Here is a 19,553-nt window from a genome sequence, read left to right on the forward strand (position 1 = left end):
AGTAAACTCTTGTGGTTCTTTTTAAGTTATTTATACAAATGTATGGGGTACAAGTATAATTCAATTACATGCATATATTCCACAGTGGTGAGGTCAGAGCTTGTAGGGCATGCATCACTCAAATAATGTAGATTATAGCCATTAAGTAATTTCTCATCTTCTACCCCATCCTAACCCCTCACCCTATTAAGTCAGGTGTCATACTGTGCTGAACCTCAATGACCAACACAACAAAGATACATTAATTGTTTTCTGAGACTCAGTTTTAAAAATCAACCCCAGATAAAAGATGACTCCTAAGCCAATAAAACATTGTATTTGTTGTACACACACACGCACATACACGTGTGTGTGTGTATATATATATATTTGTTTATACTCAAGAAATGTATGCAGAGTCTTTCCCACTGCACAAACCTAAAAGTAAAGCCAAATGGCCCTATGCAATAAACATCATGGTAATAACTTCAAAAAATAAGCTTCCTCCAATGAATGTAAATTCAAAATAAAAAGAAGAAACTGTTGCTCCAGATGTGCAGAAATCAATATAAAGACACAGGAAGCATGGAAAAGCAAAGTTTATGACACTTTCAAAAGAACACAATAATTTTCCAGTATCCTAACAAAAAAATTCATCGAAATGTCAGACTTTAAAAGACTTTTAAAAAGTAGGTTTTAAAGGAGCTCAAAGAGATGCAAGAGAAATCTGAAAACCAATACAAAAATAAACAAATAAATAAATTCAGAGAATGAATGAGAAATGTATCAAGGAGGTAGATATCTTTTAAAAGAAATCCAAACAAAAATTATGGAGGTTTATTGAAGGAAAAAGAAAATACATTTAAAGACTCAATAATAGATGAGAACAGGAATAAAATGAATTTTCAGAACTTGAAAACAGGTCTTTCAAAATAATCTACTCAGACAAAAATAAGGCAAAAAGAATAAAAGAGAATGAACAAAGACTTTGAGATGTTTGGGACTAAATATAGTGACTAAACTTACAGATTATCAGTGTTTTTGAGGGGTAAAAAAATCAACATTTTAGAAAACCTATTCAAGAAAATAATTGAAAACAAAGTTTAAGAAAACTTCCCAAACCTCGCAACAGAGTTAGAAATCCATATACAAGAAGCCCAGCAATCACAGCAAAATACATTGCAAAAGGAATTCGTCATGGCATATGATAATCAGAATATGTAAAGTCAAAATGAAAGAAATAATTCTAAAACCAGCAAAAGAATAGCATCTAGTCATTTATAAAGGAAACCACATCAGACTAACAGCAGACTTCTCAAAAGAAACTTTACTGGCCGGAAGAGAATGGGATGGCACTTTTAAAGATGAAAGGAAAAGAAACTGCCAGCCAAAAATTTTACATTAAGCTAGATTAACCTTCACAAATGAAGAAGAAATAAAGTCTTACCCTGACAAATAAATGCTGGGGAAAGTAATTACCACTAGGCTGGGCCTACAAGAGATGTTCAAAGGATTTCTAATATAAAAACAAAAGATTGATATTCACCATCATTAAAACATGTAGAAGTATAAAATAGGTCTTAAAAAAAAAGAGAAAAAGAATAAATATCAAATCACAACACGACAGAATTTTATCCAACCACAAATATAAATAGGTTTAAAAAAACTAGAAAGCAACATTATGACAAAAACAAAACCTTACATGTCAATATTAACCTTGAATACAAATCAATTAAATTCCACATCATGTGGTACAGATTTAGGAAATGGATAAGAAAAGTTGATTCAATACTATGTTGCCTACAAGAATATCACCTTACTTGTAAGACACATACAGACTAAAAGTAAAGGGAGGAATATAGTAACACAAATAGAAACCAAAAGCAAACAGGAGTATCTATACTTACATCAAATAAAACAGACTTTAAATAAAAATCAGTAACAAAAAGGATAAAGAAGGTAATCATCCAATAATAAAGATTCAATTCAGCAAGAGGATATAACAATTCTGAATATATATGCACCCAACATCAAAGCACCCAGATTTTTTAAAAAATTACTAAACCTATAGAAAAAGATAGACAGCAATACAATAATAGTGGAGAAATTTAAAATTCTACTCACAGCATTAGAGAGATCATTGAAATAGAAAAGCTGAAAAATAATTATTTGACTTAAATTGGACTTTAGATCTAATGGACCTAAAAGACATCTGCAGAACATGTTTCCCACTCAATCGTAGAATATACACTCCTGTCATCAAAACATAGAACATTCTGCAACATAGACCATGTGGTAGGCAATAAAACAAGTCTCAACAAAGTACCCCCCAAAGTCAAAATTATATCAACTACCTTTTTAAACCACAGTAGAATAAAACTACAAATCAATATGAAGAGGAATTTCAGAAACTAAAATTATGAAGAAATTAAACAACATGCTCTTAAACAGTCACCGTGTCAATTAAGAAATTAAGAGGGTCAGCCGGGGGTGGTGGCTTACACCTGTAACCCCAGCACTTTGAGAGGCTGAGGCAGGTGGATCACCTGAAGTATGGAGTTTGAGACTAGCCTGGGAAACATGGCAAAACCCTGTGTCTACCGAAAATACAAAAAAAAAAAAAAAAAAAAAAAAAATCTGGGTGTGGTGATGTGCACCTGTGGTCCCAGCTACTCAGGAGGCTGAGGTTGGAGGCTCACTTGAGCCTAGGAGGTGGAGATTGCAGTGAGCCAAGATCATGCCATTACACTCCAGCCTGGGTGACAGAGTGAGACCCCATCTCAAGTAAAAAATTAAGATGAAAAGTAAAAATTTGTGGGAACAAATTGGAAATAGAGACACAATATAATAAAACCTGTGAGACACCACAAAAATAGTACTAAGACAGCAGTTTATAGCACTAAATGCCTGCATCAAAAAAGTAGAAAGCTTACATATTAAGGACCTAACATCACACTTCAAGAAACTAGAAAATTAATAACAAACCAAATTCCAAGTTAGAAGAAGAAAAAAATAACAAAAACAAGAACAGAATCAAATGAAATAAAGACCAAAAACAATACAAATGATCAACAGAATAGTTAGTTCCTCAAAAAGACAAAATTGATAAATTGCTAGCTAGACTAACTGCAAAAATAAGAGAAATCTAAATAAACAAAATCAGAAGTAAAAGAATAGACATACAATGGATACAACAGTAATAAAAAAGATCACTAAAAACTATTAAAAACAACTAGACACTCACAAACCTGAAAACCTAGAAAAAAAAAAGAATAAATTCCTGGAAATATACAACCTCCCAAGATAGAACCAGGCAGAAACAGAGTGCCTGAAAAGACCAATAATAAGTAGCATGATTGAATCAGTAATAAAAAAAGTCTTGAAAAAGAAAATCTCAGGACCAGATGAATGCACAAATTCTACCAAATGTACAAAGAATTAATAATAATCCTCCTGAAACTCTTCCCCAAAATTGAGAATAATGAAATTCTTTTTTTTTTTTTTTTTTTGAGACGGAGTCTCGCTCTGTCTCCCAGGCTGGAGTACACTGGTGGCTGGAGTACACTGGTGCGATCTTCGGCTCACTGCAAGCTCCACCTCCCACGTTCATGCCATTCTCCTACCTCAGCCTCCCAAGTAGCTGGGACTATAAGTGCCCGCCACCATGCCCGGCTAATTTTTTGTATTTTTAGTAGAGACGGCCTTTCACTGTGTTAGCCAGGATGGTCTTGATCTCCTGATCTCGTGATCTGCCCGCCTCGGCCTCCCAAAGTGCTGGGATTACAGGGATGAGCCACCGCGCCTGGCCATGAAATTCTTTCTAAGTAATTCTGAGGTCATTATCACCCTGATACCAAAACTAGCCAAGGACACACAACAACAACAACAACAACAAACTATAAGCCAATATCTTTGTGAACATAAATGCAAGAATTTTCAACACAATACTACTAAACTGAATCCAACATAAAATAAAAATATATATATACCATGATCTAGTGGGTTCTATACCAAGGATGCAATAATGGTTCAAAGTACACAAAGCAGTATACATAATAAGCTACATGAACAAAATTAAAGACAGAAACCATATGGTTATCTCAACAAATGCAGAAATAGAATTTAATAAAACTCACCATTTCTTCATGATGAAAACCCTCAATAAATTAAACATAGAAGTAACATTATAATTATAATGAATGAGAAAAATTATTTTTAAGAACCAAAACAAGAAAAGGATGCCATTTTTACCACTCCTATTTAATATAGTATTGGAAGTCTTAGAGCAATCAGGCAAAAGAAAGAAAGAAAGAAAGGCACCTAAACTAGAAAAATTAAATTAAATTATTCCTGTTCACTGATGATGTGATATTATATTTAGAAAGACCTAAAAACTCTACCAAAGTCTTTAAAATATGATAAATGAATTGAGTGAAGTGTCAAGATACAAAATCAATATGCAAAAATTAGTAGTATTTCTATACACAAACAGTGATCCAACTGGGAACCAAATCAAGAAGGCAATTTCATTTACGATAGCTACCAAAAAAGATAAAATACACAGGAACATATTTAATCAAGTAAATGAGAGATCTCTACAGGTAAACTACAAAACATTGATTAGACAAAATGTAAATGCCACAAAAAGAAAAATGGCTCATGCTCATGGATCGAAAGAATTAATATTGGTAAAATAACCATACTGCCCAAAGCAATCTACAGATTTACTGCAATCTCTATCAAAATACCCACATTATTTTTTACAGAATTAGATAAAAACTATCATAAGATTCATAAGAAAGGGGCCAAAAGAGCCAAAGCAATCCTATGCAAAAAGAACAAAGCTGGAGGCATCACTTACCTGACTTCAAATTATACTGCAACACAATAGTAACCAAAGCAGCATGGTACTGGTATAAAAACAGACATGTAGATTAAGGAAACAGAATAGAAAACCCAGAAATATGTAACCCCAGCACTCTGGGAGGCCAAGGCAGGTGGATCACAAAGTCAAGAGATCAAGACCATCCTGGCCAACATGGAGAAACCCTGTCTCTACTAAAAATACAAAAATTAGCTGGGTGTGGTGGCGTGCTCATGTAGTCCCAGCTACTTGGGAGGCTGAGGCAGAAGAATTGCTTGAACCCCGGAAGCAGAGGTTGCAGTGAGCCGAGATGGTGCCACTGCACTCCAGCCTGGTGACAGAGTGAGACTCCATCTCAAAAAAAAAAAAAAAGTAAAGAAAAGAAAAGAAAACTCAGAAATAAAGTCACATATCTTCAGTCAATTGATATTTGACTAAACTGATCACAAGATACACTAGAGGAAGAATACCCTGTTCAGTAATAGTGCTAAGAAAATTGGATTACCATATACAGAAGAATAGAAACAGATCCCTATCACTCACCATATACAAAAATCAACTCGAGATGAATTAAAGAATTAAAGTAAGACCTGAAGCTATAAAAGTGCTAAGAGAAGATGTGAGAAAAACTCTTCTGGGCATTGGTTTATGCAAAGTATTCATGACTAAAACCTCAAACATGCAATAAACAAAAGTAAAGGAAAATAGACAAATGGGACTCACAGTAAAACATTTTGGCACAGCAAAAAAAATAATCAACAGGGTAAACAGGCAACCTACAGAATAAAAGAACATATTTGCAAACTGTGTGCCAACATGGAACTAATATTCAGAATTTACAAATAACTCAAACTCAAATCATCATAGTGATAAAAACAAAGAATCCCACTGAAAATGGGCAAATAACTAGGCATTTTTCAAAAAAGACATACAAATAGCCAACATGCATATTTAAAAAATGCTCAATATCACTAATTAGCAGAGAAACAGAAAGTAATACCACAGTGAGATATTGCATTAGCAATAATGGCTACTATTAAAAAGAAAAAAACATAATAAACATTGGCAAAGATGTGGAAAAAGGGGAACACTCTATACACTGTCAGCAAAAACATATAAATTAATGTAACCTCTGTAAAGAACGATATGGAAATTTTTCAAATAACTAAGAATAGAACTACCATTTGATTCAGAAATCTCATCATTGGGAATCTACCCCAAAAAAGAATTTATTATATTAAAATGATAGATACATTTGCATGTTTATTGCATCATACTCACAATAGCAAACCATATATATGATAAGAGTTTAATATTCAAAATATATGAGAAATTCAAAGCAAAGGTAAATATAATAATAATGATGATTATCCAGCTGAAAAATAGACAGAAGACTACAAAATATTTTGTCAACGAATATATACAACAAATGACCAACAGGTATATGAAAGAGTGCTCAATATCACCTACCATCAGGCAGTTGCAAATGAAACCAATAATGACCTACCACTTCAAATCTGTTAGGATTGCGAAAATCAGAAAGAAAAAATAGAGAAATAACAAGCCACGTTTGTCATTGATGTTCCTGAGATTCCTGAAACAAATCTTAATATCACCACTGCTCTCACACATTTCAGACATGATGGAAAAAGAAAACTTTAAAAATGATCTAACATGCAGTTCCTCAAAAATAAAGATATTCTTGTATCCCCCCAAAGCAATGGAAGAACAGGCATATCATGCAGTACCTTATAAGCCATAAAGAAGACTCTGGCTCTGATAGTAATCTCAAAGGAAAATCACAGAATGGGAAGTAGAGTCTTTAGAGAATTTAAGGGTATGGGAAAGAAGATGCTCCTATTTGAGAGCAAGAGGAAAAAGTGGCTTTTTAGGAAACATTTCCATTGAAGCAGAGTGTCCCATATCACATTTTAAGGTCTGGCATTCTTTTTGACCTTTGTACTTCTGGTCTGTGTTATCTGCTTCATTCATGCTTACCTATCTTAGTATTTGACTACTGTCTCATGTCTCTTCACATTCCAGGGCTCTTTTATTTGCTCAAGGCAGGAGATCAGATGAGGGTTACAGACAGCAAGACCTGTTAGAAAAAAGTAACATGACTTGCTGGGATTCTCCAATTACCGACCTAGTATTATGTTCAGTAGAGAGGAGAGAATATTATAAAACATTCTAAAAAATTAATTTCAAAGTACTGTTTTCTGACAGAACCTTTAGAATATTTAAAACATATTTTACATTTCCGGGCCCTTAGCTCTACTATGCAACACTATTGAATTTAAAATTGGTGATGAATATTGGATTTCAATATTTGGGCAACAATATTTTATGCCACTGAATTTCTAGATTTCTACTAATCTGGAGTGAAGGATACAGATTAGCTCAAGAAAGGGGAAGGTTTCTGTTGTTAAGATAAAACATCTTGAAGATTTTCTTTCTTTATTCCAAAAAACCTTCAAGTTTCCCTTAAAAGTATTGATCTAAAAATAATTTAAGCAAGCAAAAACTCCCAAAATCATTCTACAAAGGGAGCAAATAGAAACCTTAGGGTGTATTAGGAATTCCGGGGAAATGTCATTCTTACCTAGGGAAACCAGCTTTCTGAATTTTCTAACATCACATCCCTATACAAATTCCACTGAGCAGGATTCAGACATTCCCACTCCTTCTAAGATAATTCTATGGCTGCATCCTTCAATGTTAGCGGTTTCTAAAAAAAAACAAACACACACACATATTTAGCAAGTGGCCATGGGCAGAATTCTTAATTTGACTCTAGGTGTTTGAGAGTTAAGAGAGTTGGCTCTGTTTTACACGAGAGACTTGAATTATCCAATAAGATACTATTTAATACAGAAAGATTCTCTAATGTATTCCCTCATTCTGAGGAAAGAGAATGAAATAAGATCCACAAAACCAGTGTAGGTACTATAGTTTTCTGAATGATGCAGCATACAATTCATGGCATAAACACAAGCATATACAGTTTTGAGTGCTATATTTACATCCTACAGAGTAAGTTGTATATAGTTCTCATATGGAGAAGTCACAATAAGTTAGAAGGTACCTCTCATATGTTAATGTGTACATCAATAAATTGGAGATTTTGTTAAAATGCGTATTCTAATTCAAGAGACTTGGGATGAGACTTGAGTTTCTGCATTGCTAACAACTCGTCAATGATGCCAATGATTCTAGCTAAGAAAAATATTTTGTAAAACATCTAGTAAGTGACAGAAGCTGGGTTTTATCCCAGTGTATAAGACCAGTAAACAACGATGACAACCTTCATTTGCTGAAGCAAGGTATAAACAAAGAGAAACAAATAAGAAAGGGGTACTTTCAGATTAAATGTGATTGTTTATGCACATTGATCAGAAAGTCTCTCCAAGATACCTGCTAATGATAGAGTTCAAAGAAAAAGTAACTTTATGGTGGAGGAATCCTTTAGAGAGCATCTTAACCAAGTGAATAAAATTAATGAGACAAATTGGTATCAGGTGCTGATACATATGGGAAGATTCAGCATGACTTCTGGAAGATTACTGGCCAAAAAACATAAACCATAATCAGAATCTAATCATAAAAAATCAGTTTTATGTAAAATTCAAGCCACATATGTTTCCCATGTTTTGTAATTTCTAATAGTGTATTTAAATACTCCCTCTTTAGCATCCTAGAAGGCACATTTTAAAAAATTAATTCCTTTTCTTATCTTCTGAATTATCCCAGGCAATTAATTCCATCCTTTTTAAGTGTGCATTTAAAAGTTATGTTCCTCATAGAGCTGATGGAGCATCCAGATGGAACATAAACAGTGTACTTTTCTCACTCATTGATATCTGAGGACCCAGCACCATCCCCCAAAAAGAATGTTTTATATCCCCACCTGCCCAGACAGATCTGTCAACAAAGGGCATACTTTCAATATTTCAGAGTATAAATTCAAGATGAGAATTATTTGTGATATGTAAGAAGCCTGGATGGAGGGAATGAAGATAAGGCTCTAATATAGAGGGGAGAATTATTTTAAAGAGGTCCTTTCACTGTCATGAGAAGAAAAGAAAAAAGGTAGTTAAAATAATCTTGTTAGGCAGAAACATCAGAAGTAGAAATGGAAATGATTGCAGTTCTAGATACATGACATTCTAGAAGAAAAAGTGGACACAGTTTTTGACCTGGGACACACTTATCTGAGAATCAGCCATTTTTTCTCTCTTCTCGGATTCCTTCTCAGGAGAGATTAACTGAACAAATCTCACCTTCATCTTGAGAATGTGTCCTTGAAGGCATCAGGCCAAACTTTTTACCTGGCACCACCACACCCACAGGCAGAAGGACCTTAAAGTGCAGAAAATGTTCTCTCCTTCTGGCCTCTGTTGTAGAATTCAGAAACAATGACCTGCTATATAAAGATTTTCTCATTTTTCTGCCCTCTAGTACTCTCCCTCGCCACAGACTCCAGTGATTTCTGTTACAGCAATGGGAATATGGGCCAAACTGACTAGCACCCTACCAAATGCAAGCAGAGAGCCTCTGTGATCTCCCTTCAGGGAAAAAGCTTAAAGCTTTTCAGCTCTCCTGAAAGGATTTGGGAGCCCTTGTGCTTTACCCTGGCCTCACCTGGGAATCACATGGGGCAATTAATTAGAACCACATGAATGATTCCACCCAGAACAATAGGTAGAAGCAGTGGCGAGGGCACAGGGGATGGCATTTCTTCAAACTGGCCAGACGCTCTTAAATGGAAGTTTAGGGTGAGAGCCACTTAGCTAAGCATTGCCTTTCAAGCTTTCATGTGCATATAAATTATTTGGTATTCCAGATCTCACTCACTGTAAGAAAATGCGATTCTGTTGGTTTGGAAGGGAGCTCATTAGTAACTTATTTTTTTGTTTTTTTTTTGAGACAGAGTCTCACTGTGATGCGCAGGCTGGAGTGCAGTGACATGATCTCAGTTCACTGCAACCTCCGCCTCCAGGGTTCAAGCGATTATCTTGCCTTAGTCTCCTGAGTAGCTGGGATAACAGGTGCCCGCCACCACACCCAGCTAATTTTTGTATTTTTAGTATTGACGGAGTTTCACCACATTGGCCAGGCTGGTCTCGAACTCCTGACCTCAAGTGATCCGCCCGCCTCGGCCTCCCAAAGTGCTGGAATTACAGGCATGAGCCACCGTGTCCGGCCCATTGCCCTTTTTTTAAGCCTAGGCTTGAAGTCCATGCTGCCAGTCAGGTTGCAGTCACCACTCACAGCTCAAGATGCTCACCTACCCCAACTTCCTGTGGCAGTAGTAGAGGCTGTGCCTGCAGTGGTGTGGGAAGGGAAAAGAGGGGTCTCATTCGCCATGCTTGAGCCACTGCACAGAGGCTGTGCAGTTGGTGGGAGGGCATTTCACTCTTCATTTGCAGTGTGAGGACAGTTTTCGCACCTGTTGAGAGCAAAGTTACTTTTCACAGTCCGCAAGCAGGCAGCTATTGGACTCTGAAAGTAGAATGCTTTGATTGTCTTTTGTCCCAGTTTCGCCTTCTTGGTTCACTGAACTCTCCACTTTCCCAGGAGCAGCACTCTGTAAGGGCCAAAATTCTGGGGAACTGTGTCATTCCTGGGTCCAGCCAGCTCTGTGCCACTGCAGCCCTTCAAGCTGGCACTGGCCAATGTCAGCGGTAGCTCCTGAGATGCAGATAGGGGAACTGAGGTTCACAGGGCTGGAGTCAGTCCCCTAATACCTGCATTTTCCCAGTGGCATCCTGACACAACCACTTGTATCTTGGTAGAAAGTGAGTAGCACAGTATGAGTCCCCAGTCTGGTGCTATGCTCCAAGGGTTCTTGAAGTCAACAGCCATGTTAGTGTCAGGGTTCATGAGAACAAAGGAGCTCTCCCACAGTTCAGACTGTGGCAGTCCACAGGAGAAATGTAGGCTGTGGAAACATTTCCTACTTACCTGTCCTCAGCAATGCTGAGCCCCTCCAGGTTCCTAGCAGGTATCTGCTGAGTTGGCCTCTTGCTTCCTTTTCCTTCGGTTCCTCAGGTTTTCTCTGTGAGTTCTCAATTAGGTTCTAGTGTTCTTTCCTTGATATTCTGTTTGAGGTATAATTACCAGTTCACAATATTTATTGTTCTTTCTAAGGAGAACTGGCATCCAATGTCACTAGTTTACCATCTTGAGCCCCTTTCCTTTTTTAAATATTTTATCTACATGTATGTTTTCACAACTACCATGCAATGTAACGATGTCAAGTTGTACAAATGTGCATAATTTTTGTTACTGTTGATACTGAATAACCTGATTTTGTTTCCTTTTTTGCACATTATTTAAAATATTAGATAGTGGATAAGATACCATCTCACACAAGTTATAAAGGTTATTATTAAAAAGTTAAAAGGTAACAGATGCTGCTGCCGGGCACGGTGGCTCACACCTGTAATCCCAGCACTTTGGGAGGCCGAGGTGGGTTGATCACGAGGTCAGGAATTCGAGACCATCCTGGCCAACATGGTGAACCCCATCTCTACTAAAAATACAAAAATTAGCTGGGCATGGTAGCACATGCCTGTAGTCCCAGCTACTCTGAAGGCTGAGGCAGGAGAATCACTTGAACCTGGGAGCCAGAGGTTGCAGTGAGCCAAGATCGTGCCACTGCACTCCAGCCTGGCAACAGAGCGAGACTCCATCTCAGAAACAAAAACAAACAAACAAAAAGTAACATGCTGCAAAAGTTGTGGTGGAAATGGAATGCTTGTACACTGCTGATGGGAATGTAAATTAGTCCAGACATTGTGGAAAGCACTGTGGTGATTTCTCAAAGAACTACAAACAGAAGCACCATTTGACCCAGCAATTTCATTATTGGGTACATAACCAAATAAATATAAATTATTTTATCATAAAGACACACGTACACACATGTTCATTGCAACATTATTCACAATAGCAATATCATGGAATCAACCTAAATGTGCATCAACAGAAGACCAGATAAAGAAAATGTGGTACATACACCATGGAATACTACATATCCATAAAGAAGAATGAGATCCAGTAATTTGCAACAACATGAGTTGCAGGACATTATGATAAGTGAAATAAGCCAGGAAAGGAAATGCAAACATTACATGTTCTCAATTATTTGCGGAAGCTAATAATTAAAACAATTAAACTCATGGAGATAGAGAGTAGAAGGATGGTTATTACAGGCTGGGGAGGGTAGTGGGGGGGGGTTGGGAAGAAGTGGGGATAGTTTATGATACAAAAAGTAGTTAGAAGAAATGAAAAAGACCTGATATAACACAACAGGGTGACCATAGTCAATAATAATTTAATTGTACATTTTAATATATCTAAGAGTATAATTGGATTATTTGTAACACAAAGAATAAATGCTTGAGAGGATGGATACTTCATTCTCCATAATGTAATTATTATATATTGCATGTCTGTATCAACATATCTCATGTATTGCATAAATATATACACAAATATATATTTTAAAATATTTTTGGCAGGGCGCGGTGGCTCACACCGCCTGGCCAAAAATATTTTTAAATATATATTTGTGTATATATTTATGGATTTTTGTGTATATATTATGGATATTTATAATCCCAGCACTGTGGGAGGCTGAGGCAGGGGCGGATCACGAGGTCAGGAGTTCAACACCATCCTGGCTAACACGGTGAAACCCCATCTCTACTAAAAATACAAAAAATTAGCTGGGCGTGGTGGTGGGCGCCTGTAGTCCCAGCTACTCGGGAAGCTGAGGCAGGAGAATCCCTTGAACCTGGGAGCTGAAGGTTGCAGTGAGCTGAGATCGCACCACTGCACTCCAGCCTGGGCAACAGAGCAAGATTCTGTCTCAAAAAAAAAAATTTATGAGGAATCATAATAATATTTTCATTTTTTTTTTGTTAGAGGTACAAAATTTCTACAAATTTAACAACACAGATTTGTATATTTAACACTTTACAAAAAAATGGAGTTAATAATTGAAAATGAAAGAAAATAATGGCTGGAGCCTTGTGATGGGTAATCAGGAATTTTTGTATAATTTCCATATTTTTGTTTACATTTTTAACTGCCATAATAAGTTTTAAATAAAAAATTTAAGTTATTTTTAATAAAACCTTCAAATACTGAACATTAGCCATGTTATGTAATAAAAAATAGGCAGATATCTTCTCATAAATTACAGTAATAAATTTAGAGATTAGTATCAGATTTGGGTATTGAGATTGGTTTTGAAGAAGCAATGAATGTGCAGCTTTTGCATTAGCAATAGGCTACTCTAACTGTAGAGACGGGTGCCATCAACCAAATTTATATTAGATTGCTTCTCCAAATATTTTTAATTAATTAATTTTTAATTTTTCCTCATTCTATGATGACATCATTACTTATTTGTAACAATTGAGTTACAGTAGTCTTCTGTAAATGACTTCAGTTTTCTAGTCTAGTAAAACCAGATGGTTCCTATCCATAAATACTCCTTACAAACTGTTTTCTTTTTGCTTACGTAACCTCTATGATGTTTTTGGTCGCACTTGTGTCCTCTTGTGATATTTAAAGTATCTTCTTCTTCTTTAATACTTATTAAATCAGCAGAAATAACTTTGGTGTTAAAAGTCTGTTACTTGGATTTCTTAAAGTCAGAAGCTATTTTAATACTTTTGGCATGTTAATTTTTGATAGGCTTTAATGGGATATAATTTACATAATACAATGACATTTTCATTGTAAATATCAATTTTTTTATTTTTGATTTTTTTTTTGAGACGGAGTCTTGCTCTGTCGCACAGTCTGGAGTGCAGTGGCGGGATCTCGGCTCACTGTAACTTCTGCCTCCCGGTTCAAGCGATTCTCCTGCCTCAGCCTCCTGAGTAGCTGGGACTACAGGCATGCGTCACTACGCCCGGCTAATTTGTTTGTACTTTTAGTAGAGATGGAGTTTCACCACGTTGGTCAGGCTGGTCTCGAACTCCTGGCCTCAAATGATCCGCCTGTCTCGGCCTCCCAAAGTGCTGGGATTACAGACATGAGCCATCGCGCCCAGCCTGTTTTTAATATTATAACAGAGTTACATATTGATAATCACAACTAACTTTAAAATATGTTCATCATCTCAGAGTAAAATCTGTCTTGTTTTCATTCACTCTCCACCATCACCCAGGCCTTAGACATCCATTAGTTTATTTTCTGTCTATCAATGAGCTTTTTATGGACTCTTCTTATATGTGGAATTATAAATTATGTAATCTTTTTGAAACCTAGTTTGTTTCACTTAGTTTACTATTTTTGAGGTTTATTTCCAATGTAGCATGGATTATTGCTTAATTCCCTTTGACTGCTGAGGATTTTATTGCATAAATATGACACATATTTTTTCACTAGCTGATGGATATTTGGATGGTATTCCCCTTTGGCTCTTATAAACATTGCTGCTATGAACATTCACATACAAGTCTTTGTGTGACTTAGGTTTTCATTTCCTTTGCATACATATGTGGAGAAAAATTTCTGAGCCATGTGGCAATTCTGTGTTTAAAATTTTGAAGAATTGCCAAATTGTTTTATAAAATGACTACATTATTTTACCTTTCCAGCTGCAATGCATAGAAATTCCATACTTTCCACATTTGCCGACACTTGTTATTGTCTCTTTGTTATAGTCAATATAGTGTGTTCATTATTATCTCATTGTGATTTGATTTTTATTTTCCTAATAGCAAAATATATTGAGCATATTTTTATGTTCATATTAGCAATTTGTATATCTTCTTTGGTAAAACATATATTCAAGTCCCTTGACCATTTTTAATTGGTAATTTGTCCTTTTATTATTGACATGCAAGAGTTTGTTTTGGTTTTGTTTGTATTCCGGATACTAGAGCCCGAGAAGATATGTAATTGGAAATATTGTCTCTCATTATGCAGCTTAGATTATATATTCTTCTTGGTGTTTGGAAAAAAATGTTTTTCAATTTGATGAAGTTTATCAGTTTCTTCTTGATTATGCTTTTTTGTTGTGTTATTTAAGAAATCATTAGTTGCCAGGAAGCGGTTGCCACAGAGCTGAGCAGTTTTCCGCGTGGGCAGGGGAAAGTCCCGGATTGTGGTGTCGCCATTTTTGCTGCCCAGAAGCGGAGCGAGAGGCAGAGACACTATCCGCTTCCATCGGTCGCGCAGACCCTGTGGGAGCGGCTGCCGCTGTGGATGATCGAGAGGATCTGGTACCAGGTAAAGCTGGCCGAGCAGGCTGAGCAATACAATGTGCTCTGGAACTGAACTGGCAGTATCTTCCAAGAAATGGTGTAGTCAATGAAGAAAGTAGCAGGGATGGATGTGGAACTGACAGTTGAAGAAATAAACTTCCCATCTGTTGCATATAAGAATGTAATTGGAGCTAGAAGAGCCTCCTGGAGAATAATCAGCAGTATTGAACAGAAAGAAGAAAACAAGGAAGGAGAAGACAAGCTAAAAATGATTTGGGAATATCAGCAAATGATTGAGACTGAGCTAAAGTTACTCTGCTGTGACATTCTGGATGTACTGGGCAAAAACCTCATTCCGGCAGCGAACACTGGCGAGTCCAAAGTTTTCTATTATAAAATGAAAGGGGACTACCACAGGTATCTGGCAGAATTTGCCACAGGAAATGACAGGAAGGAGGCTGTGGAGAACAGCCTAGTGGCTTATAAAGCTGCTAGTGATATTGCAATGACAGAACTTCCACCAATGCATCCTATTCGCTTAGGTCTTGCTCTCAAATTTTTCTGTATTCTACTACGAAATTCTTAATTCCCCTGACCATGCCTGCAGGTTGGCAAAAGCAGCTTTTAATGATACAATTGCAGAACTGGATACGCTGAGTGAAGAAAGCTATGAGGACACTATGGACTTCAGGCATGCAGGGTGATGGTGAAGAACAGAATAAAGAAGCGCTGCAGGAGGTGGAAGATGAAAATCAGTGAGACATAAAAGCCAACAAGAAAAACCATCTCCGACCACCCTGCTCTTCCCTATCCCACCCCTTGGCAACTCCCCATTGTCACTGAGAACCACCAAATCTGACTTTTACATTTGGCCTCAGAATTTAGGTTCCTGCCCTGTTTTTTGTTTGTTTGTTTGTTTGTTTTTTAAACAGTTTTCAAAAGTTCTTAAAGGCAAGAGTGAATTTCTGTGGATTTTACTGGTCCCAGCTTTTAGGTTCTTTAAGACACTAACAGGACCGCATAGAGGCTTTTTCAGCATTACTGTATTGTCTCCGTGCCAGATGTGGCAAGATTACCATTAGAAATGGAAATTACCTTTGAAAGCCATTAGGTGACGCTTCTAGGTGATGCAAGCGTCTAAGGGAGATATTAATCACACTATAGAGGCAAAAGTGGTATCATTTTTCAGTTTTTCTAATTGTTTAAACCGTATTTTATACCAATGTTTGAAAGTAACTTGGTGTTAGCTTGAGATGGTTAAAGTTTGTTTGGGGAGAGAGTTTTGAAATGGTTTTGCTGTAAAAAGTTTTTCAAACTCTACTGAAATGTTGCTGAAAAGCATGGTGCTGGTAACAGTTCAACAATCGTGGCTGCTCATTCTTGCCTACTTTTACTCTCCCACTGAAGCTGGTTAGCGTTGCAGGTGGTATGGAAAAGGGCCTGCATGCGTGTTCAATTATTTGTTTCCACTCCTTCTCCATCCCCCTACCTGCTTCCCCTCACTCCTCCCCTCTTCTAGCTCAATCACTTTTGTTCAGTATGTGTAACTTGAAGCTAATTTGTTCTACTGGATATCTGACTGGAGCCACAGATACAGAATCTGTATTGTTCTTACTGAAACACAGTATGGAATTAACATTAAACTTAAATAAAACAAACCTAAATGTAAAAAATAAATAAATAAATCGTTATTGAATAAAAGATTATAAAAATTTACTTCTGCGTTTCTTGTAAGGAGTTTGTCATTTTAGCTCTTACATTTAGCTTTACAGCTCATATTAAGTATTTCAGTATGTATTTGATTTGAGATGGGGTCTGACTTCTTATTTTAAACGTTTATAGCCAATTTTCTTAGAAAAATTCTTGGAAAAGATGTTTCTTCCACATTGAAATTTTTTGGAACTTTTGTGAATGTTAATTTGCCATAAATGAATGTGTTTTTAAATGGATCTTCCTTTTTTTTGAGACGTTTGCTCTGTTGCCCAGGCTGGAGTGCAGTGGCAGGATCTAGGCTCAGTGCAACTTCCGCCTCCCAGGTTCAAGCGATTCTCCTGCCTCAGCCTCCCAAGTAGCTGGGATTACAGATATGCATCACCATGCCCGGCTAATTTTTTTGTATTTGTAGGTGAGATGGAATTTCACCATGTTGGCCAGGTTGGTCTCGAACTCCTGACCTCAAGTGATCCACCCACCTCACCCTCCCAAAGTGCTGGGATTACAGACATGAGCCACCGCACCCAGCTGGATCTTCAAATATATTCTATTAATTACATGAATCTATCCTTGGTAATAAGAATTCATATCAAAAAGTATAAATTGTTTTATTTTTCTTTTTAAAGACTGTTTTGTGTATTTGGTATTCTGTGCACATTTATATTGTTTTTTAAATCTTTTTTTAGAGAGAGAGTCTCACTCTGCCACTCAGGCTGGAGTGAGGTGGATCAATCAAAGCTCACTGTTACCTCAAACTCCTGTGCTCAAGCAATTCCACCACCTCAGCCTCCCAAGTAGGTGGGACTACAGGCATGCGCTGCCATATCCAGCTAATTTTATTTTTTTATCTTTCTAGACACAGTACCTTCCTATGTTGCCCAGGCTGTTTTTCAACTCCAGGCCTCAAGTAGTCCTCCAACCTCAAGCAGTCCTCCAACCTCGGCCTCCCAAAGCACTGGGTTTACAGGCATGAGCCACCAAGCCCAGCTTATCTATATTTGTTTTTGGGAAGAACTTGTCAATTTCCATTAGAAACAGTTAAAAATTTGGGGAGATTTTATTGAATCTGTAGATCAATCTGTGAGATATTCTAATCTTAAAAATGATAATTTAAAACTTGATTATCTAACATGTTAATTTATTCAGTTCTATGATTTTTCTGAATTAAGAAATAGAGTGTAATATGTTTGTACTTCCTTTTAAAACTTTAATATTTCTGCTTATTGCTATTATAAATATTTTTTTTCTTTATTTCATTTTCATTGTTGATTTATTTTGTCTATAACTGCAATTTAATTTTGTTTTCTGATCTTTCATTTAGTGACATTAATTAACTTGTTTATAGTTCTAGGGATATTTTATTGAACTCCTTATATATTTTTATATAGAAAATTATATCATCTGCAAAAAAAGACCTTTGTTATTTTTCAATCTGGAGAATTTTTAAAATTTTTATTATGTACTTTATTTTATTGTATAATAACTCTAGTGTTGTGGGTTAGAAAGTATAAATTTCTTTTCAGTTTTTGAAAGTTTTTTTAAACAATTGATAGTATTTATTAAATATTCATTGAATTTGACATATAAGATATCAGGCCCTAAACTTTTCTTTGTGGAAATATTTTTAATTAATACTTTACTCATTACATGATTATTTATATATACATATCTATTCATATATACTTTCTTATTTTTAATTGTTACAGACACATAATAGTTGTACATCTTTATGTAGTACATGTGATAGTTTGATACAAGCATATAATATGTAATAATCAAATCAGGGGAATTAGAATATGCATCACCTAAAACATATTTCATTTATTTTTGTTACAAACATTCTCTGGGAAGTATATCTTATTTCTTAATTTTACTTTCATCATTTGTGACAACCGATTTATTTATTGCTGTTTTGTGGTATTCTATGTGTAATAAATGTTTAGGTAACACAAAAATAGAAATAATAATATAGAATAAGTCTTTTGTCCAATAAATAATCCAAAGTTTTCTTTGTTGTAAGATGAAGAATGTAATTATATTTTTATCCTTAATGCTTATACTTATTATTTGAGGCAATAAAAATCTCAATCTAATCCAAATTAGTAAAACTGACATGTAACTTTGGCTTTTATCAAGAGGGCAGATTGAATTGACCCCATAAATTTTATGAAAATTTTTTAAAGACAGGAAATTAATTTTAATAATAAATGCAAAACAATATTATATTTGAATAATATGGAAAAGATAATTTGATAAATTATATCTATATATATAGATGAATACATAACGAAACTGTGATAAATATATGTATATGTAATTTATCTTTAATGAAGATGAAAATTCTGCCATTTTCAACAACATTGAAGAACCATGAAGACATTATGCTAAGTGAAATAAGCCAGATACAAAAAGACAAGTACCGCGTGATTTCGTATTTATGTGAAATCTTTAATAACTCAGAGTCATAGGAACAGAAGAATAATAATTACTACGGGCTAGGATGTGGGAGCAAATGACAAGGTATCAGTCAAAAGATACATACTTTCAGCTATAAAATACATAAATGATGGGAATGTAACATATAGACTGGTGACAATAGTTAATAATACTGTATACTTAAAATTTTTTCGAAATCAAATCTGAAGTAATCTCACCACACATACCCACTCACACACAGACACATAAAGTAACTATGTAAAGTGATAAATATGTTAACTAGCTTAACCGAGGTAATTAAAAAATGTATACATGTCTCAAAACATCATATT

At 35.7% G+C, this 19,553-nt stretch overlaps 1 pseudogene; it reads left to right on the forward strand.

The window, feature by feature from the left end:
* Positions 1-14,957: 14,957 nt before the first annotated feature.
* LOC103785449 (14-3-3 protein epsilon-like) lies at positions 14,958-16,757 on the forward strand (annotated as a pseudogene).
* Positions 16,758-19,553: the final 2,796 nt, after the last annotated feature.

The sequence above is a fragment of the Pan paniscus genome, chromosome 6, assembly GCF_029289425.2.
Source record: "Pan paniscus chromosome 6, NHGRI_mPanPan1-v2.0_pri, whole genome shotgun sequence".
NCBI lineage: Eukaryota > Metazoa > Chordata > Mammalia > Primates > Hominidae > Pan > Pan paniscus.